General features: G+C 30.9%; 1 protein-coding gene and 1 pseudogene across 8 annotated transcripts in view; both read right to left on the bottom strand.

Moving 5' to 3' along the window:
- Positions 1-24,443, bottom strand: part of nAChRalpha4 (nicotinic acetylcholine receptor alpha4) — a 355,672-nt gene that overhangs the window by 265,021 nt on the left and 66,208 nt on the right. The window lies entirely within an intron of this gene.
- Positions 1,018-5,452, bottom strand: LOC147907494 (uncharacterized; annotated as a pseudogene).

Raw genomic sequence — 24,443 nt, 5'->3', positions numbered from 1 at the left:
GAAATTACGCGCACACGCATACACACACACACACACACACACACACACACACACACACACACACATATAGATAGATAGATAGATAGATAAATCTATATCTATATATAAATATATATATATATATATATTTATATATAGATAGATAGGTAGATAGATAGGTAGATCTATATATATAGATAAATAGATAGGTATATATATATATATATATATATATATATATATATATATATACAGGATGTCATGAATATACGGCCGCACTCGTCCCAAGCAGGTAGAGTAGACTAAACTGAGTAGAAAAGTTCTCTACCATTTTGTAATGCTCGCAATGATTAACGAGTTATTAACGTTTAAAGATAGCTGAATCCGCTCGATTTACTATTGTCGAAGGTACGGCCCACCGAGCGCATGGCGCGCGGGCCGCGAGGAGCGGGAATGGCCTAACAGGCGCGCCGCGCCGTTTGAGCTTAGATGCTCGCGACGGTAAGTCCCGTTCCTCGCGGCTCGCACGCTCGGTGGGTCATATTTTCGACAATAATAGATCGGGAGGACGTGCATATTCGGCTATCTTTAAACGTTAATATCTCGTTAATTATTGCGAGCATTACAAAATGGTACAGGACTTTTCTACTCAGTTTAGTCCACTCTACCTGCTCGGGACGAGTGGAGCCGTATATTCATGCCACCCTGTATATATACATATATACATACACATACCTATAATGACCTTTAAATCTTTAAATTTCTTAAATTAAACTTTAAGATACATTATAAAATAAAATTTAAGGCTCTTAGAGTCAAAAGAACTATATATACAGAGTGGCTCCAATTTATGGCTCCAGTAAGTAGAGCGGATTAAATTGATAAGGGAAGTTTTACAACTGTCTGGAACTGATTTAATTCTACAGGAAATATGTTGTAAAACACGAAAATCTAAGAGACACATTTTTTTTTAAGTACGCTAACTCATGTTTAAGGAGTGAAAAAAATGATATTTTTCTATCGAGACGAATATCGTTGGAAGTATAAAACATAGAAAAAAATTGTTTCAACAAAAGTTGTACGATTTCAAGAGTACTTTAAAGTTATAAAAAAAATTTTTTTATTTTTTTGTTTATCAAAATACCCCCACCACCAGTAATTTTCTTAAATTTTCAATTTTTTTTTATCAAATTAAAAATTATTTTTTTACAAATTCAACCATGTGTAATAAAGTTACATTACGACATATCATTTTCAAAAATTAATTATTTACGCTTATATACGCTACTCATATGCATAAGAAATTGTCGGAACAATAAAATAAATCAACGAATAAGGGAATTGACATGATTGATATTTGTAACATTACAAATATCACAAATATAAATTGTTCGAGATACGGCCAACATGTATTATTAGGTGTTGGAATTAATTCGTAGCGTTTTACAAGTGATGGGAAGTACTTTCATTAATGTATTTTTTAATGCTCATGTGGAATAAATAACATTCTTTCATTAAAAAACGCTACGAATTAATTCCAACACCTAATATATATAATTTTCATATTTGGCGTTCGTGCGACATACGGATCGAAAGCTTCTAGAAGGATCTCAAGCGTCCTTAAAAGTTTCCAAAATATAAACTCGGCTATCACCTCGTCGATAAAGTCAAAAAACAACAACCTAAACCGCATGTCGCACGTACGCAAATTTTAACCGCTATAACGGCTAACCAATTCGGATCGGTCGTAGCGCACGTGCGAGCGCGTGACGCAAAACGCGTAATATGCGTTCATCCCAATCAAGAATCCAGATTTAACGGGCGCGCATGGCAATAGCGTGCCGCTTGGCCGTTGCGCGCGAAATCGCCAATCGCCACCCGACACAGAGGATCATCTCAAAATTTTGAATGTGTAAAAATCTCATAGGCGAAGGGAAGCCTTTGTTCTCAAAAGAGCATAAAAGGCAAAACCGAGAAGCAATAGCTCTTAACGCTCTTAGTTCTCCGCAACTCTTAGTTCTCCGCAACTCTTAGTTCTCCGCAACTCTTAGTTCTCCGCAACTCTTAGTTTTTCGACTTTCTTAGTTTTCCGCCGCTCTCAGTTTTTCCGCCGTTTTGAGTCAACGTATCACTTTAAAATTTCACGTCAGGGCTCTCGCTCTGACTCGCTCTCGAACATAAATAATATAATGTTAAGAGTTAATAATTTTTATTATAATAATAATATTTCTCCTTAAAGTGAGTAAAACTTTTTTATTCATCTCTGTACATTATTTCCTTATAATATCTTAAGATTATTTTCTTAAAGTTATTTTCAATTAGTTTCACGCTTTAATATTTTATTTACTTGTCATTTACGTAATAATTTCAAAACATGTATATTATACTTAATAATAAAATAATTTCTAAATGTTTATACATAATAAATTTATATTTTGTATCGTTTACTCATTATACTCATTACAATAATGATACTCGATAAAAAAATGTTTCAAACATAATGACATCTTGCACCATGAACATTTTACTACAGCTCTATTACTTCGGCAACCTTCGATATCATGTTGTTATATTTTTGTCAAAACTAAATTCTACTGGATTTTCAAATTCTGGTCCTCCGTTTGTATAATCACTTTTAAACCACGAATATTTAAATAAGTTGTGATATCGCGAGGATGACAATTGATTATATATCAGAGATTGTAATTTTATTATATTATTTTGTTCATGTAAATTTATGTTACTTTCCAATAATAAAAGAATGTCTGAAAACCTTTTTAGTAAAATTTTTCCAAATTCTAAATCCATAAACATCTAATAAATATTTTCCCTGTAGTGCCTTTTGGCATAAGTAGTAATATGTTTTCATAGTAGTAATATGTTTTCCTACAGGTGTTAAATCTGAAATTATATTGGGACAATGACCAGTCCATGAATCGATAAGAAGAACGCTTAGAATCAATGTTTAGGAAATAATCTTTTTCTAACTACATTTTAAAGTGATCTATAAGAAATATAAATGTTAAATTAATAACTATTTTATGACTGTTATAAAATTCTTAAATAAAATATAAAATATATCATAGAAATAAGACTTATATTTAATTTTATTATATTATTCCGTTTAAATGTGCAAATTTATATTTACTTTTTAATAGTAAAACAGTATCTGAAAATGTACTGTAAAAGGAAATTTATTTAATTACCTGAAGTCATTTTATCAGATTTTTATGATTTCACAATAACATTTATTAGTGTAAATAAAGTTTCTTGTACTCTTGGTCCAAATATAATTTGTTTCTTTCAATACAATAGATAAAGGTGACAGCAAATTTCCATTACACGATATTATTGGTTGTATGGTGTATGAGTGTGCTGTTGATGATATAGATTGCACAACACACTCTATTTTCTTTACTCCTTCATTACACAATGACCTTCCAGAATGAATTTCCAATTGGAAACCACTTTGATCAGAATTAAAAACAATTTCAGATCCGAACTGTTCGATAAGTGGTTTTACTGTTTTCAGAAAATCATTAGCTATATTTTGTAACTCAATGGAATCTTCTATTGTTCTTCTAGTTACAAATTTCGTAATTTTTCTCGAAACAATTCGGTGAGACTTTTTGAATATATCCAATACTGTGAGATGTTTTAAATACAGAATTTAAATTTCCTATTTTTTCTTGAGCTCTTGTAAAGTCCATCTTTGATCGATCATGAATTATGAATTCTGATTCAACAGTTGCAGCAAATTTATCATGTGTAAATTTGGAAATGTAAGATAATTTTTCTATACGATTTACCTGATGTAATTGTTCTTCCCATCATCTTAATTGATGTTCAGATGAAATTCTTCTAAATTTATTTTGCATTGATTTTAGCGGATGATTCGTTTTGTTTTTATTTTTTCCATTAATGTCCCAATTCCGCCAATACTCAACAGCTCGTCTTTTATAAGAACTGTCAAAGTCTGCGTCATCATTCGAACATTGAGGATGAGAATTTAAATTATCTTCATCCCATACTTCTTCATCATCTTCAATTATTTCAGAATTATGTAATTTATAAGGTTCTTGATAATCGAGACAGGTTTTTTCTGTTACTTCCAATCCATTATAGAAATAATAAAAAAAATTTATATGAATATATAAAAAATGCTACTCAGCAATAATTTTTGTACATTTTCTTTTAATTCTATTTCTGCTTCAGTTACTAGTGTTTCTGTTATATTGAACTTATAGATGCTAATAACAGTCTAACAACATTAAGCGGATTGATAATCATTTCAAAAAGGTTAAAAACTTGGCTTTGAATTAATATAAAAACAATTTAACAAATTGCACAGATATGATGACAAAATTACTGTACTGACTGAACGTAAAACTGCTACGTGAATATTCTTATACTGTCCATTTATTATATTTATTTTGAATGTATACATATAACTTATATCATAAATTACCGCCCAGTTATTATCTAAAACTGAGTCGAAAAGTCCTCTACTATTTTGTAATGCAATAGTTAACGAGATATTAACATTTAAAGATAGCCAAATACGCGCATCTGCCCGACCTATTATTGCCAAAGGTATGGTCCACCAAGCGCACGACGTGCAGGCCGCGAGGAGCGGGGATGGTCTAGCAGGAGCGCCGCGCCGTTCGAGTTTAGAGTCTCGCGGCGGTGAGCGGAGCGCTTGCCCCACTCCCCACTCCCCGCGCTATCGATGGCAGATATTCGGCGCTTTAGAAATAATATTTCGATTGCGAAAATTGGAAAATGATCAAGAATTATTCGAAAAAACTCAGTTTAGTTCGTTCTGAAATGTGCACATGTACATGCAAAAAAATGTTACATAAATAATAATATTATTTGTTTCCAGTAAATAATAAGAGTATTTTAAAATTATATTATCAAGAAAATATTCTTTGTAATGATATAATTGTTACTCAAAAGAAGAAGAATAAAAATTACGTTCTCTCTTAGCAACAGAATGATATTTTTCTGCATTTTTCTAAACCGCTCATGAATGTTCGGACATCCGCATAAATTTCATCGAATGATCATGTAAAAAATTAAAACATAAAATAACAATTGTATTATTTTTTTAAATATATTTTAGATCAATTGTACACATACTAGCAATTGCAAAAATTTTATAAATTATTTTTAATTTTATGTGCCAAAATTGAATTAAAAATATTTTATAAAGCTTTTGCTAATCTATCCTCTACTTATGGGGATAGGCTCCCAGCAAACGAGAATGGATTGAAATAAGTTGAAATGGATTCAGATTTTCAGAAATATTGATTTATAAATGTTAAAATGAGTGCTTTTCCTGAATACATTTTTATTTATTTATAGGAATTGCATGGAGTATATCTCTATGCCTTTCAGTCTAAAAATAATATTAGCTTTTTCTGTGCATTGTAAATACTGTTTAATTCAAAATTTTGAATAGGAAATGCAATTTTTCAATCCGATTGCATCCAGTTGAATTTAATTGAATCCAATTGAATCCAATTAAATCCAAAAAAAGTATTCGCTATTTATATATATATATATATATATATATATATATAAAATATGTATTTGGATAGAAAAAAATTTCAATCCATTTTAATTCATTCTCGTTTGCTGGGCTAGCAACATACACCATAGCGTGAGCCCATATTTGTGTTCTCTGATTGAATTTTTGAAATTTATTAATTATACTATTAATGTTGTACAAAATAAAAAGAATTTGACATACACTTTTTGACATACAAAATTAAAACTAATTCATAAAGCTTTTGCAATTGTTAGTACATATATGTTGCATACAAGTGATTCAAAATTAAAAAATAATACAATTGCTGTTTTATATCTTAATTTTTTACATGATCATTTGATGAAATTTATGCGGATGTCCAAACTTTCATGAGTTTAGAAAAATGCAGAAAAATATCATTCTGGTGTTAAGAGAAAACGCAATTTTTATTCTTCTTCTTTTGAGTAATGTCATGAGTTATATCATTACAAAGAATATAATTTTAAAATACTCTTATTATTTACGTGAAACAAGTAATATTTACGTATATATATATAACATTTTTTTGTATGTACATGTGCATACTTTAGAACGAACTAAACTGAGTTTTTTCTAACAGTTCTTGATCATTTCCCAATTTTCGCAATCAAGATATTATTTCTAAAGCGCCGAATATCCGCTATCGATAGCTTGGCGTACGGGGAATGGGCTTCTAAAATTAAACGGCGCGCCGTGCGTTCGGTGGGCCATACTTTCGGCAATAGTAGGTCGGGCGGACGCGCGTATTCGGCTATCTTTAAACGTTAATATCGCATTAATTATTGCAAGCATTAAAATGATAAAGGATTTTTCGATTCAGTTTAGTCCGCTCTACCTGCTCAGGATTCATATATATATATATGAATTCCTTCTTTTTCCTTTCTTTCTATCGAATATATAAAGAAAGTACGAAAGAATACAGATAAAGTATGAAAAATCACCTTGTTATTCTTTTCTGCTCCTCTCGCAAATATAAGAAAAACTATCAATAAAAAACGCGTACATACATATGCATATACACACTTATAAGAAGTAGTATATGAAGAAATTGAAGGAGTTTTGAAGGTCGCCTCGTCACTTTTCGCCTCGCCTCTTTCCTGCTTCTTATCAAAAAAGAAGAGAGAAAAATAATATCCGCTCTCCTAATCTTTGAGCAGATATATTTAAGCAATAATCGATTTGAAACTTATTAATTAAGAACCACAGAAAAAAAGAATCAATCATTTATTAAGTTGCAAATATGTGCATCCCCAACATTTGTCTAAAGTGGAGATGTTACGTCCTAGTGATTCTTTTCTTGCGTCGAGAAAATCTGTTTTTCTCTCAAATGCGAATAACTTACGATTATCTCCAGAATAGGGTCACTAGCACGGCCAATCGAATATTGATTTTTTATTATTATATATTAGGTGTTGGAATTAATTCGTAGCGTTTTACAAGTGATGGGAAGTACTTTCATTAATGTATTTTTTAATGCTCATGTGAAATAAATAACATTCTTTCATTAAAAAACGCTACGAATTAATTCCAACACCTAATATAATTAAACATCAATTAAAAGAAAATAATTATTAGTGTTCGATTGAAAGCACGTGTGGCCCTATGACTCATAGATAAGCTTGATCACATTTTCTGACTCACATATAAAACAAAACAACTCCAATCACTTTTATTTTTTCCAAATAATTGGGAAACTTTTGGAAAAAGAGATGAATCACCCATCCAAAGTCCAAGTACCGAATTGCATCACATCCCGATATACAGGGTGGCATGAATATACGGCCCCATTCGTCTCGAGCAGGTAGAGTGGACTAAATTGAGTAGAAAAGTCCTCTATCATTTTGCAATTTTTGTATTATTAACAAGATATTAATTATTAAAAATTGCCAAATATTGGTCTTGAATAATTTTTTACTCAAATACTATCAATTTTATAGAAAAGCTGCAAGAGACAAAAATCATTTATTTTGTTCTCATAAAGTTTTGAGAATTTTTTCAGAATTTTTTAATACCGTATTTTCTCATATTGGTAAAAATAAGAAAATGCAGTACTAAAAAGTTGATAAAAAATTCTGAAAAAATGTTTAAAGTTCTATGAGAAGAAAATAAATGATTTTTGTTTTTTGCAGTTTTTCTATAAAGTTGATAGTTTGAATAAAATATTATTCAAGACCAATATTTGGCAACTTTTAGTAATTAATATTTCGTTAATTATTGCGCAAACTGCAAAATGATAGATGACTTTTCGACTTAGTTCGATTCTCTATCTGCTCATGATGGGACGAAATATGTTAAAATCACCTTGTATATATATATATATATATATATATATATATATATATATATATATATATATATATATATATGGTCTTTTGGAAAAGTGCAGTCAATTATAGAAAATTTTTCAATCAGTCGACAGGTTCGTTCGAAGTGTGGAGTTCTCGGCTCACTGCAATCCAAAAAATTAGTAGTTTACATTTGAAAATCTTTCATCCTTGGTTAAGAGGCATCGCTGAGACATTACTGAGACATCACCGAGAACTCCCGCTACAGTTCATCACTACCTCCAGCAAATAGTAAGAACAAATTTTCTTTTTTCCTTTCTCGTGTTAATTTAATTTTAAAATTATATGACCATCAACATTCTCTCGCTCTCTTATTTCTCCTTAATGTTTTCTCTTTTTAACCACAGACACATCCAGCCTACCTTTTCTCCTAACGAATCACTTAAGCGGTAAAAATATTTCAGGTAATTCACCTCTTTTTCTACTCAGAATTACTTAAGCGCTAAAACGCTTCAAGTAATTCTCCTTTTTGTTATTTAGAATTACTTAAGCAATAAAATGCTTCAAGTAATGCACCTCTTTCTCTACTCAGAAATGTTTAAGCAGTAAAAAGCTTCAAGTAATTCTTCTTTTTCTTATTCAGAGTTACTTAAGCGATAAAATGCTTTAAGTAATCCACAGTTACTCTCCTTAGTCAGATAACTTCTGGAAAATCTATCTCCTCCTTCCTTCTCTTCGGAATTATTTTCTCCTTTTACATTTTTTTAATTATCCATCGTGGGCACTAACAAGAGAAAATTTTAATAGATGGTCTGGCGAAATAAACACAAAGCAGGATATAAGAAGCGGGCCAAGCTCGAAAAACATAGAAAGGCTAGCATCCCGATATTACGCGGATACATACCGAACAATTCATTTCCCCTCAAGCCCGTCGTTAACTTAGAAGGGCTCATTTGCGCCAGAAATATCAAGATCGAGTCTCCCCCGACGTTCTCTTATCTCTGACAATCCAACCAATAGTTCCTCTAGTAATACACTTTCGGAGCCTTTTGAATTCCCTTTTCCCTCCTGTTCTCTTACCCTCGATATATAATTTTCAAAACTTAGAATCTTCTGCTTCTTCTCCTTCCCCAGTCCCTCTAGAAGACAACAGATCCTACGATGAGATATTCTAATCATTTGAATATTTCATCGAACCTGTAAGAAGTGCTTTTTCTTCTCTTTAATATACGCACACACTTACACAGAATTCTATTATATTTGTTTCTAGCACTGATTTTTGTAAAAATAAAATATCTATCACACACATGGTACTTACTCTTTATATATATGTACTTTTATATTATTGTAAATCCATACATTAATATATGTACATGATTCTATATGTACACGCATACACACATTTGTGTCCAACTTTACTTAAGAGAAAATAATAAATAGAAACTATAGAAAAATTATATATGAATATTTCTAAATGATTGCTTAAATTTCATTTCGCCGCCCGATTCGCTGCGTTTTAATACAGATCGTACGGGTCCAATCCTTGACCAAAAAGATTAAGTTCTTTGATCCAAAAGAGGATCGACGGATGCAAAATCTCGGATTGGGTAATGGCGTCGGATATCGACGTTGACTCACATCTGGGACTTAATCAAATGTTTTCGACTTCTGGCATCGCTGAGCGATAACTACAAGAGCGATGTTAATTGCGTCCTTTCTTGGCTCCCTCCTAATTTTTTCTTTCCACTGAAATAAAAGAATCTTAGGGTCCGGACGTAACATATGTTAACATTGATAATGACCCGTAGTCGAAACGTCTGTAATTTTAATTTAATTTTATTATTTATGATAACACAAACTATAGAAATCAAAGCCTTAAACGATTTAGCTAGATTTTAAATGCTTGTATAATTATTGTGTGAATTTATATACTACGTAGTCCCCAGAAATGCGCGCCGAAATGATTTTTTGAAAAATCAATCTTGAAAACACTCACTCTACTAAACTACCGCAATAATATCACGAGTTAAATTGATTAGCAATTTAACAAATGTTTGATACTTATTTTCATCTTCGAAACGATCTTAATAATGTTGAATAACATATTAAAATCTATAAATAATTAATTCTTATTGCGAGAAATATTACCTCGGGCGGAAGTCTGGGGACTGTGTCAAACCGTTTAAGGTTTTGATTTCTATAGTTGTGTTATCACATATACGGTCCTAATATGTTATATTGTTTATTTACGCTTAAAAAGACATTGTTACTTCATATGCCAATTATTACGAAGAATATTACTAAGGCTTCAGTAGTCTAAAGGTTTAAGACGCTCGCACAGAATGCAAGAGATCTGGTTTTGACTCCCAGACGAGGTAATATTTTTTTTTCGCAATAAGAATTAATTATTTACAGAGATTTTAATATGTTATTCAATATTATTAAGATTGTTTCGAAGATGCGAATAAGCATCAAATATTTGTTGAATTGTTAGTCAATTTAACTCGTAATATTACTGCGTAATATTACTAGTTTAGTAGAGTTAGCATTTTGAAGACCGAAAAATCATTTCAGCGCGCGTTTCTAGGGACTACGTAGTATATAAATTAGAATCATATAAGCATTTAAGATCCAGCTAGACCATTTAAGGCTTTGATTTCTATAGTTTGTGTAATCATATATACGGTTCTATAATATGTTATATTGTTTATTATTTATATCTTTATATCAGTAATATCATGTACATTATTTTGATTCGTAGCCCTTCTTAACATATTCTCATTTGAAATTTTAATGTATTTGTAATGAGAGAGTCTGCATAAATTCTAAAAGAACTTAGTTTAATGCAAAGCTGATATTTTTTATAAATAAATTTAATACATCAGATAATAATCTTTAAAATATTTGTGCACTTTCCTTTGGATACAAAAAATAAAAAATTTATTTGAACAAAATTATTTCAAATATACTAATAACATGTGTGACATGAATGAAATACAATATCATAAAATTTGATCAAAACGAAAGTACTTGTCGCTTTGCCTTAGAAGTAACATGGAGATTAAATACTTCAAAGTAATTTGGCACATTAATGGAAATTGTATAAATACCTTTATTTGCTCGTATCTAGAATAAGCATTCGTTATGCCTGCTGTGTTATATATGTACTACCTAAAATACTGAAGCTATTGCGATGTCTCATTAAACCAACATGTACCATTTTTCCGCCATTTTGCGCACATACATACAGAATTTGAGAGCTCTGCTTCGTTAACATCTTGTACATTTTCTGCAATCTTACATTTGTCACACAGGTTTGGAAAATTATTCTACAATGATTGCGTTCATTAAACGGGTTATTATAATTTGCAGTTATAATACAGATTTTTTACAATTATAAAATATAGTTATAAAATATAGTAATAAAATACGTGTAATAAATATGTGTATATCTCATAAGTATAATGTATTTACATATTTATAAATAAGTAAATTTTTATCTACGATATTGTCTTAAATAATTCGTCTAATAATAAGATAATGATTAATTTCATTAAGAATTTTCATTAGGAAATAAATAATTTATGAGTTTCTTACGTTTTATTCATAATAATTACTATTTATTGATTTTAACATTAAAATTGAGTAATGTGAACAATTTAAAAAACATACGTGATAATGACGATAAAATTTTAACAAAATTAATTTCAGAAACAATGAATGAAAATGTATTTTATGATATTTTAAATAATTAAAAAATTAATTAATTAGCTTACATTTGTTTCTAAGGAGCAAAGCATGAAAAACTTTAAAAATATATATATATACAAAATATATAATAAATGACACATATATAAATATATGCGAATTATATCGAAATGCACAGCATATAAAATTACAAATTAAATTTTTTTTTTAAATTTGAAGGGCAAATTATAAATTGTTTAAAGAAAGTTCTATTAATACATTAATTTTTATTTATGTGTTGTAATTTGATTGACTTTGACTTTTGATTAGTTTAGTATGGATATTATACCTACAATATATTAACTAGTACAAATACATTGATTATTAACAACAGATTCTGTTACGTGCAAATTATTTAATCTATTTGTAAATGCAAATTTGAATAATTAATTAATTATTTATTTAAAAGAAAATTAAAAAAATTAATTAATCATACATGTTAACGAATCCACAAAAATGTCATAACTTATAACAATTAGAATAAATCAAATCATGCATGATACGAAATATGTATATTGCATTTGTTTTGGTTGCAATTGTAGGAAAAATATAAGTAGTAAGACTCGAATATTAGGTAAACGAACTGCGAACTAAAGTAATGGTCGTTATTTTTTTATCTGTTACTAACCGTTATTGAGAAATAACTTCAGTAACTGTTATCAAATTTAGAAAATAACGGTTAACGGACTTAAACGGGGTTATTCTTATACATCAAGTCTTAAATTTTATAAGTAAAAAAAAAAATAAAAAGTAAATAGTATTATTTAAGGTGTTTAAAATTATTCTCTTATTATTTCTATATTATTCTTTCTGTATTGTTTAATATAAATATTTATGTTGTACTATTTATATTCTAAAAAATAAAATTATTTAAATCATTAAATACAATATAAATGAAATATTATATTAATAATATTTCGTTTTGTATTATTAAATTTAAATACTATAAATTTTACATATGAATTTTATAGTTGTTAATCATAGGATGTAATAAAAATGAAATTAAAATCTGACTTTCTTTCATTTCTTTTTAATTATTACATTGTAATGATAATACTATTTTTCAAATATGGCCTTACACAACACCACCACACACAACACACAACCCAAAGAGAGAAGAGAGAGGAGAGAGATGAGAGAGGAGGAGGAGATGCGAGAGACTGAAAAAATAAAAAAAAAAAAGGATCTTCTTATGGACTGGGGGGACTAATCCTATATGAAATTGGGTGCTCGTGAAATCAAATGGTTTTCTCATATGTTATAGCTTATGACCCGTTAAACAAGATATATAAGTTTTAGCGCAAAAAAAATGAACAGTTTTCGTATTTGATTCACCTACAATCGCTGACATCTCACCAAAATACTCAATAATTTCTGACCTAAAATGGATAAAATTATAGTGTTTTGAAAAGATCTGAACAAGGACTATAAGAAAATGAAAGAAAAAGTGGGGAGTCTCACTTAAAAAGAATATGTAATTCCCAGGATATGAATGATGAAAATAACTTAATAAATAGTTGAGAAACAATTTTTTATTAAATAATATAATTGCATATCGCATACGCACGCATGAACACGCACGCACGCACGCACGCACGCACGCATACACATACACACAGGACTAGACCCCTACCATGTCTATGTCGTTGGGCCTACGCTAAGAATAGGGAATTACACTACATATCTTGTAACAAAGTATTGTTTTATACATGTATACATATCTTGGACATTATATATATGATAATATGTAATTATATGTGGAATATAATTATATGTAACACATATATAATCATATAAGAAACATAAAATGTTCCGAGACGGCAAAATATCTGGAAAATTATAAGTTTCATAAAAAAAATGTTTTAGATAAAAATAGTTTAAAAAGTTTAAAAAGACCTAGCCGTTGGCTTCATCAGTTTAATTTTCGCAGTGGCATCGCTAAGGTAGGGCAAAGTCAACTCGGATTTTTTAAGTGACAATCCCTAATTTTTATTTCATTTTCTTTTCATTTTCATTTCTTTTTAAACATTAATAATTTTATCTTCTTAGGTCAGCTGTTTAGAAGTTATTGAGTATTTTATGGTGAGATGTCAGCGACTGTAGGTGAATCAGACACTGTCAGTGAATCAGAAAACTGTTCATTTTTTTAATTTAAACTTTTATGTTTTATGTTGTTTAGCAGATCATAATCTATAACATATGAGAAAACCATTTGATTTCACCGAGACTCAATTTCATATAGGATTAATACTAATACTATGAGCTACTTTGAGTTATTAATACTAATACTAATACTTACTAATGTAAGTATGTTGACATCAATCTTTGTGCATAATATTTAACACTTTTTATATTTATTTGTTATATTTTATTTGTTGTTATAAGTACAAATTTGAAATAATAAAATATTTCAAAACTGATTCCTTAAATGACTTAATGAGAAATAATCTAAAGAATGTGACTACACTGGAAAAAATTTGTAATAGCCGATTAAGCCATATCAACTCACTATAAGCGGGTTGCATTGAATCTAGTGTGAAGCTGCCATGGTTCAACTTTTCGCTAGTTCTTCTAATCATTTATGAGGCGCGCATGTTTCACGAGCGCGACAGATGGCGATACATATCGCATCATGTTTCACGAAAACCATAACACATCACTCTACGGTGAAGTCAGGACAATTCTAGCGTGAGTGCTACGAGGTCGCGCGGTATGCATCCGATTCGTGCCAACTCCAATTTAGAGTACTTCTACATAATTCGCAAATCGTAAAACGTAGTTCGCAAATGCTAAAGCAGAATGACGATCATCGCACGCAAGACTCACATAGATAAAAATTAACTACATGCAAAAAAAATAAACACAAATCTTCTATCATTTTATGTCTGGGTTTGCGAACTGTTTTGCAATTTGCGGATAAAAGTACCTATTAGGGTATGTTGTCAAGGTCATGACACTGAGTGATCTCCAATAGGTTTAGTCATCATTCATTATTCGTTAAAAAGTTATTATCAAAATAGTATGAAAAAATAACGTCTCATTTCTGCTATATACGAGGTCTGTTCAAAAACTATCGCGAATTTTGTGTTTTTTCAAAAATTATTTATTTATTCATGAATATCTATTTTGTCCCTTCAAAGTAATCCCCATCAGATATTATACACTTGTGCCAACGTTTTTTCCAATCCTCGAAGCACTTCAAAAAATCATTTTTTGTGATCTTGTTCAGCTCCTCCTTCGATGCCGTCTTTATCTCCTCAATCGTAGCATAGCATCATCCTTTCATGGGCCTCTTCAATTTCGGGAACAAGAAAAAGTCATAGGAAGCCAGATCTGGGGAATACGGTGGCTGCGGCATCATTAGTGTGTTGGTTTTGGCCAAAAATTCGCGCACAAGCAACGATGTGTAATCAGGGGCGTTATCATGGTGCAAAAGCCAATTTCGCGACCCGTCTCATGCCCAAATCATTGGTAAAAATCGAATGGCATGAGCCAATCGATATGTTTAGGTCCTCAGCAACTTCTGTAACGGTGATTCGACGATTGGCCAATACTATTTTCTTCACTTCATCAATGTTTTCGTCTGTTGTTGTGCTCGGGCGTCCGGCACGCTCTTCGTCATTCACATCTTCTCGGCCCTCTGAGAACATTTTGTACCACCGATAAACGTTGCTTCGGTCCAAGGTAGTTTCACCATATGCCACAGTCAACATTCGGAATGCGTCCGCGCACTTAATTTTGTTTTTCACACAAAATTTGATACAGATTCTTTGATCCATTTTTTGGAATAGGCAAAAATCGAAGACGAACCAAAACACGTGCAAGCAAAGCAGCTGTCAAAAATTAACTGAACATTCAAAATGGCCGAACTTGTCGGCATAAGTGAGAGACATGAGTACCAACATAACGCCACAAAAAAATCGAAAATCGAATATACGTAACCCGCGGAAATTCAAAATTCGCGATACTTTTTGAACAGACCTCGTACAATGTTAAAAACTATTCTATACTTTTCCTTACTTTCTACGCGAAGGGAGTTCCCCATCCTCTCCCTGCCAAAGGGCATTCGACTTTCCACGTGAAGCGACTTTTAGCCCACCTGCTCCCCTTAAGTAAAGCTCTAAATATCAAAGTAGTGCATTCCTTTTATATGAGCCGAAATACCGACAGCCTCCATATTGGCTATTTTGATTTAGTTGTTTGTAGTCCAATAAATATTATTAGTATAAGATACGGTTAGTAAGTCCATACACACAAACAAAATGGAGGATCTGTGCGCTATTTTGATGTCTAGAGCTTTACCAGGGCCACTAAGCTCCCCTCTTGTTCCTAGCATTACCAGCGTTTGTGACGACCTCATATGACACTCGGAAATGAAGAACTAATATTCAATACGGTCATCGTTTCCGGCACATTCTGACAGGCATCTTTATCGCCATATTTGCCACATGCTACGTTTGGTTACATTGTGTTCATTGCATTGCGTTGACTCGTTGGCTTTTGTATGCTTTTGTGTAGTGTTGCATCAATTGCGTCGTGTCTGAATACGGCATCCTTGCTGGGACAACGAAAAGGAGATAATCGTCATTCTGTTTTTATCGAAAATTTAGTTGAAACTGCTTGATAAAGACAGTATCGTTGTCGCGACATTTTCGTTGTCGCCTGTATTCCAGTAAGGATGCTGTATTCAGACACGATACAATTAACGCAACACTATACAAAAGCATACAAAAGCTAACGAAGTCAATGAAACGTAATGAACACAACATAACCAAACGTAGCATGTGATAAATGTAGCGATAAAGATGCCGGCCAAAATATTAGTTCCTCATTTCCGGTTGTCATAGCTATGAGGGCACTACAAATGCTAGTAACACAAAAACCATGGCAGTTTGGTGGCCCTTTACTGCTAAGGGGTGTCTGACTTCCTTTTACTGCTGAGGGATGTCTCACTTCTCGTGAAGTGAATTTCACCCCATCTCCCTTCCTGCGAAGGGGCATGCGACTTTCTACGCGAAGCGAGAGTTTAATCTTACCTTCCCTCTGTTAAAGGCCGCACGATTTTCCATATGAAGCGAGTTCCACCCCATCTCGCTTAGCCGTTTCGCATGGAAAGTCGTGCATCCCTTGGCAAGGGAGGTGGGATGAAAGTCACTTTGCGTGGAAAGTTTTATTCCTTGAATTCGTCTACCTCTCTCTCTCTCTCTCTCTCTCTCTCTCTCTCTCTCTAAAGTTGTCTGACTCTTCATACAAAGCAGAGGAATAAATATTAAACTGCTAATAACTTTTTAACGAATAACGAGCGACAACTAAAACCTATTGGAGGTCACTCAGGGTCATAGGCTTGATAATATCATATAGGTCAAGGGCATTGGATCCCTTAATCGGTACTTTTACCATGGAACTGAACTCGCTCGAACATTGGTATACAGTAAAAATTTTGTATTAAATGTAACACATTTCACATATCCCAAGCGGTCCAGCAAAATTTTTGTGTTAATTTAACATAAGATGAATATGTTATAAAATAACACAAATATTGTGTAAAAAATTAACACAAGCATAATACTTTGACATAATTTAAAAACAAATTTTAGGTTAAATTGACACATTTATAATGTTAAATTTAACTGAAATTAGATGCTATTCTTACACATTTTTTAGTTCAGGCGATGCCTCTATGATATTTAACATATGCAATATACATATATTTACTGTTACAAAGAGAAAATAACACAAAATATCTGCACATTCTACATATAAAGTATGTAACTAGTTGTAGAGAATATATTTTTTCAGTAAAATTAATATTTTATATAATATATTAAATCAACGCATTCTATTAATTTATTTTTAGAATTTATGTTTTATAACTACCTTATTTTTATATTATTTGTTTACATATTTATAAATTGTTGTTGAGAAACATTAAATTTTGATTATTACATAAAATATTCAAAAGACACAATCATATTATGTTAAATTAAATAGATATATTAAAAATTCAACACAAAAATTTTAACAAGAATTTGTTTTAACATAAATAATGTTTTTTATTGTGTATTGTCAGAGTCCCAAATTTTTTTCTGTGTAGGATATTGTGAGGAGTAACCATTTATTGTATAATCTATATTATTATTTTGAAGTAAAAGCCTTGGCACATACAAAAAGAATTTAATAAAAATTAATGTGAAATTAGCCAATGCGAGCCAACATAGATTAGACGTGTGTAAATTCGTATATTTAATTTTTAAGAAAAATTACAGACATTTTGATTGGATCTTCCTCAGTGTAATGATAAAATCTGTAACGTATAGGGCAAATCAATAAGTACCCGTGTTTCAAGACAGGCGACTTGCTGATGCAAGTTGGCATTATCATCGTGTACTACCATCTTTCAAACGACGCCATACAAAATTTCAAAGTGATTCATGCAATAGTCTTGATTTGACAGCAATTCATAGTGAGCGTATTTGATGTTTTCCGATACAATGGAAAAAGAGCAATATCGATCCGTAATTCGTTTCTTATTTTTGGATGGAAAAACGTGCGAAGAAATAAAAACGAAGTTCGATGCCGTCTATGAGAACTCTTCACCATCTATGACAATCGTCAGATATTGGTTCAACAAATTCAAACGTGATCGTTCGTCTGTTTTTGATGAGGAGCGCTCAGGCCGCCCGGCAGATGTGGTTACTGAGAAAATCGTTGAAAAAATCCACGACATGATTCTCGCTGATCGCCAAACGAAAGTGCATGAAGTAGCAGAGGCCGTAGGCGTGTCATACGGAACGGCATTCAATATTTTGCACGATAACTTGGGAATGAAAAAGCTGTCGGCCCGATGGGTGCCGCGATTGCTCACAATGCACCAGCTCACTCCTCCGCAGTCTCCGCTTGGTGTCAAATTGGTCGAATTGCGCTACGAATTGTGCTACGAATTGCTGCCGCATCCACCATACTGGATTTAGTCCCCTGTGACTTCTTCTTATTTCCAAACTTGAAAAAATGACTCGGTGGAAAGAAATTCACGTCGAATGAGGAGGTCATCGCCAAAACAGAGGCCTATTTTGCAGAGTTCGACAAATCGTATTTTTCTGAGGGGTTAAAAAAATGGCAGAAGCGTTGGGAAAAGTGTCTCCTAAAAGAGGATTACGTTGAAAAATAAAAAAAATTTTTGTGTAAAGCTTGCGTCTTCATTACTAACACGGATACTTATTGATTTGCCCTCGTACACTTAATATAAAAGATGCGATACAATGAAATTGGAGTATCGTTAACATATCGTTGTGCCCGCACCGCCGATTTACGAGGTCGCGCTCGCGCACGCGCACACGCATTTCCGAAACAAGAAGCGTTTATTGATCAAGAATGCAGAACAGAACATCGTAAAAGATATAAGATGGAGCAATCGAGAGCAATACGTTCGAACGCGCCGACAGCTCACATCCAAATCGCTCTATCTTGTTAGACAATTGACTTGCTGGTTGTCTCGGCAATGCTTGCATATGTGTCGGCAAGGCACAGGCATAACACTATATTTGTAATATGATAATAATGCTGTCTGTTATATCTAACAGAATACTCAAATCTTACATTTTAAGTTATCTGTAATTTAATAAAGGTTTCGAATAAGTTACTGAATTATAATTTAATTAAATCAATTTAAAATAAAAAACTTACGTAATGTTAATGATGATCTGTGAGATCAGACATGTTAGTACCAAAAGGTTCAAAGAATATATGAGAGATTAAAATATGCGATTATCGCTAGTCATAGGTGATATGGCAGGAGTAAATAAATAAATAAAATATATACGGTTTATACAATAAATTAAAGAAATAAAACATGGAAATGTCAAGCTTTTTTAAATAGATCTTGATGTAATGTGTGTGGATCTAAAAATTTTATGTCCTCCTGCACATTTAATCCGTTTTTTTTGTTTGTTAATAAAAATTGATTCTGAAATAAGACGTTTGTTATAATTCTTTTCTCTATCTAAAATTTTTATGTGATTTCAAAATCATAATTATGCTCCAATCTACACTCAACCGCAAAAAAAGCGATACACTGAAAAATTAGGAAAAATTTACCAAATTTTAAATGATCATAACTTGATAAATAATGAAAATAAAAATATGTTTAAAAATGTAAAATAAAGCTTGAAGAATATTTACCACTTTAAGAATATTTGAATGAGATTTATACTGGGCCATTATTATCAAAATGTCAGATGACAAAGTGAGAAGATGGAAAATTGATAATCAAAGATCTGCGCTTGTCACGATGGTATGCAATCAAGTATGACAGTCTAAGACAAAATACTCATGAAAGTATGGAATTTTATCTTTAAAATACTTTTTTACGGAATTCGATATAATCATTTTTCAGTGAGTTATTCCAAATTTAAGATACAGCTGTCATTAGCTCAAGTTATAGTTGTAATTTATTTCAATATGAACTGCATAGAATTTGTTAGATCGGAATTGAACCTTATTTTGTATGTGTATGTGCGTGTGTAAGTGTATGTGCGTGTATAAATGCATGTGTGCATCCTGCTCTCACGCACGCACGCACGCACGCTCGCGAGAGACCATTAAATGGTCCTGACTTTGACCTGAGTTGACCATTGAATGGTCAAAACAGAATACATATGTGCATTAAGCACAGCAGAAAAAACTAATATCAGTATCATTTTCTGTATTACAAGTATCTAATTCGAATGTGAAACAATATTCTTCTAGTGACGTTATATAATGATTTAAATGAGAATATAGAAAGCTTGATTTTGGAAAAGTAGGTTTTGAAAAGTGCTTTTTATCTTCTCATTGAGATCATTATATCATTAACGATGCTTGCATTGAGATATACGATAAAATTGTTTCGAATTTTCTTTTAATTTATATGTAATTTGTTTATCAATTTTAAATTGAGAGTGAATGGAGTTTGAGATTAATGCACGGGTCTGTATAGTTTAAATAACGGAATACTGTTCGTAAACATATACTGATTTATCGATAATCAATATGAAATATAGAAAGTAGAATATATTATAATTAAAGAATATACTGCAGCGTGTAAAAATACACAGAATGTTTTGTAACGACTGTTGCGCAGCATGGCAGTGTTCGATGCTCGTTTTTTATAACTTATGGCGCGCAGTATTCACACAACTTTTGCAAGTCGTTCTACTATTACTTGCGTAACAATAGTGAAACGTATGCCTTCGCATTATTTCTTGGTGCGTCATCGTAATCAGTATTAAAAAACTCATAACTGTTTTCTAATTGTTGTTATCAGTTCGTACTATTGAATAATTTCCGCGTTTGAGAATTTTGCGCGATTACTATTAATGATTTTTACATGAGTATTGTGTGTTATGTTGCAGAAACTAAAGAACTTGAGAAGTGCAGAAGGAAAAGTAGGAGAATATCTAGGAGGTATCAGGCGATGGCAGAGCAACTATAAAAGATAAATATATTTTATTATTCATATATTATTTAGTACTTGCTATATCTTTGATGATTATTTAATACACAGATTATTTTTTGAAATATTATTGTAATTATTTTGAGCGTAATTGTAATCTGAATATATATTATTATTTTATAGTTTGTGTTTCAACTAGAGACTTTCTAATGAGAGTTACGCCACTGAACGGCTAATTTTTATTGGTCCGCTATTTTTTAGCAATTCCGGCCTATATTTGAATGTCTATATTGGAATGGGCGTATTGATACGCTAAAAATCATTTGTGAACTAACCTTTTTGCGAAAAATTTTTTCCAATCAAAATGGGGCCATTTTAAACCGATATCTTTATAAAGAATCGCTTCTTTTTAATTAATAAGGTCTACTTTGAATCGATATAATTGATTTTTAGTGTTTCGATATGGATATCATCCATTCAAACTATATATATATATATATATATATATATATATATATATATATGTGTGTGTGTATTATTATTAAAATCAAACACACAAAACAAGATTAAATATTTTAAAGCTATTATCAGATAAATACAGAGATGTGCATTTTTCGTTCTAATTTTTTTCAACATTTGTTGCCTATAATACACAACGTTTAGCATCACGTAGAAATATTTTCATTAACCTCTAGTTGCAGAATTTGTGCAAAATGGGGCTGCACACCCAACCATTTTGCAATTATTTTTAATAATCTTCTAATAAAACATAATAATCCTCAAGATTAGAAGTATAACGATTCAGAACTTATCAAGGTTAAAAAAAGAGACAATGTATTCCTTTCTTTTTCTTATGATTTTGTTGAAACTAGAAAAAGAGATCGTCAAGAGAGTAATCTCTAACTAGAGTCTCTGTTCTTCGTGTCACGACTTTTATTAGAGGACCTCTAGTTTCCGGGGCAATTGCTGGGCATCGGTATCAAATCTTTTATTTCTATTTGAAAGGTATTATTATAAGTCTATAAAAATGAGATCAAATATGTGTATACAGGGTGATACGAAATTCACGAATTTGGAGTACAGAATATGATACTTTATGCTAAAAGAAACTTTTTTCTTTTGCAAATTGCATCTAACAAGTAGTTTTTGCAGGAGAGCAAGTTGAAATTAACAAATAAGCGCAAAAATTATTTATCGGACGTAATTTTGCTAAAGGAAAAAGTTGTTTGTTTTAGCATAAAATATCATATCGTGTACTCCAAATTCGTGAATTTCGGATCACCCAGTATATTATTGCATGTCATATTCAACATAAGAATCTTATGGATCCATTACTTTATAATGAATAAACTGGTGCTAGAATTTACTTGCAACTTTTAGCCGATTTTCGGCATGACCAATTTGGCTGAAAGTTGCAAATAAATTCCAGCACTAGTATAGACTATAAGTGGTCAATCATACTATATGAATCTGGAAAATATTCACTGCTATAATAATTACACATCATTGAAAAAAATGATGTATTATATATTAATAGCATTATTTTAATTAAAAATAATCTTGTTCATTTATATACATAATAACCGTATTAACAAAGTACAAATAAAATTTTATTAAAAGAATATGATGTATTTGTTTCATTAACAATTATTGTGTGTGTGTGTGTGTGTGTGTGTGTGTGTGTGTGTGTGTGTGTGTGCACAAATTAAGAAAATTATTTTGAATTAAAATAATGCTGTTGACATAACATTATTTCTTTTTTAATATACGACTTATTAAACTCGTGGAACAGAATTATGAATTTGTATTATTTTATTGACACATTATATATTGAGCTGTATGTGTCTCTTACATAATAAAATCTTAATTTATGAGACACCTATTCGAGTTGTTTGAAATTTAAGACAAACTTGCATAATTAACATAAAAAAAAATAGAATACGTATTTCATGAGTAAAATAAGCTTAGTAAAGAGTTGAGAGAGAATTATAATATGATTTTTAAGGGAAAAAATTGTTTTTACCGTTATCTGCCGAAGGTATCATGCTCACACTTTTTGACATTTTTGACAACCACAGACAATATTCTTAAGAGTCTCTAAAGATATTATGATGATTATATACGTTAAGAATATTATTTGAGAAGAACTTTGTGTGACATTATGTATTTTATAATTGATTAAATTTTTTTGAATTAATTGTTTATAAAAGAAAGGAATAAAGAGAGGCAGAGAGAGAGAGAGAGAGAGAGAGAGAGAGAGAGAGGAAATATGATAGAATAAGTATAAATAGATGAATAAGTATTATTCGTATAATTGATATAATATTTATACAACATGAGGAAAGTTATAAACATTTAGACATGTTAAATTATTTTCTCATTTTCTCCTAAAAATATCTTTAATAAAATCTACTGCCTGTTCTCTTTTGTAGTAAAAAATATTGTGAAAACTAGTGCATAGAAACAATATTTAGACATTTTCTCAATATGTACAAACATAAACGAAAGAATGGAATATTTTACAATTGTAAAACTGTGTGTGGGTGTGTATGTGTGTGTGTGTGTGTGTGTGTGTGTGTGTGTTCCAATTTATGTATGTTTTAAATAAAAATGGAATACGTTAATCATTATTATTAATTATATTCATTTTTATAATGTGCCAATTTTATCTTGATTTTTTATAATCCAGCTATTTATATTTTTTATCGATAACTTGATTTTATATTGTTTAAAAGAAATAAACTTCAATAAATAATTCGCTGTAGAAGAATATTCAAGAAAAAAATGAACATTATACAAAGAATGTAAAAGAATAAAGAGATATTTTATGTTATTATTATATATTTGCGTCGTAAAGAATGTTATGACAATTAAGAATTAAGAATTTCTTCTACATAAAATAATAATAAAATTATAAAATAGGCAGTAAACGTTTTAACTTTTACTACTTATTTTATAATTTTATTATTATTTTATGTAGAAGAAATTCTTAATTCTTAATTGTCATAACATTCTTTATTGATACGATTACGATAACTGTGGCCCCCTCGAAATGAAAGTGATTTTGGATGCTATTATTTGGATTTTGATTTCTAGCGAGGAATATGAGAAAAATAATAAAAAAAATCTCTAAGCACCAGATACGAAAATAACTAATAATTAAACGAAAAAAATGGAGAAGATTTTGCTTCGCGTAGAAAGTTCTGCACCTTGTAGTAGGCTGGGAGGTGGCTGGGAGTCTTCGTGTGGAAAGTCGTGCACCTCGTAGCAGAGGGGAGAAGGTGAGGTGAAAGTCTTAACATATCTTATCAAAGTTAATGTCCTGAATAATGTCCTGGAACATTTTAATCGACAATCATTGTTTAGCAAAATGTTATTATCAATCATAATTATGATTATTAAATTAAATATTAATTATAAAATTTTCTTA

Source organism: Acromyrmex echinatior, chromosome 13 (assembly GCF_024713525.1).
Source record: "Acromyrmex echinatior isolate Ae372 chromosome 13, ASM2471352v2, whole genome shotgun sequence".
Taxonomy (NCBI): domain Eukaryota; kingdom Metazoa; phylum Arthropoda; class Insecta; order Hymenoptera; family Formicidae; genus Acromyrmex; species Acromyrmex echinatior.
The sequence above is the reverse complement of the archived record's forward strand: the minus strand, read 5'-3'. Positions and strand labels throughout refer to the sequence as shown.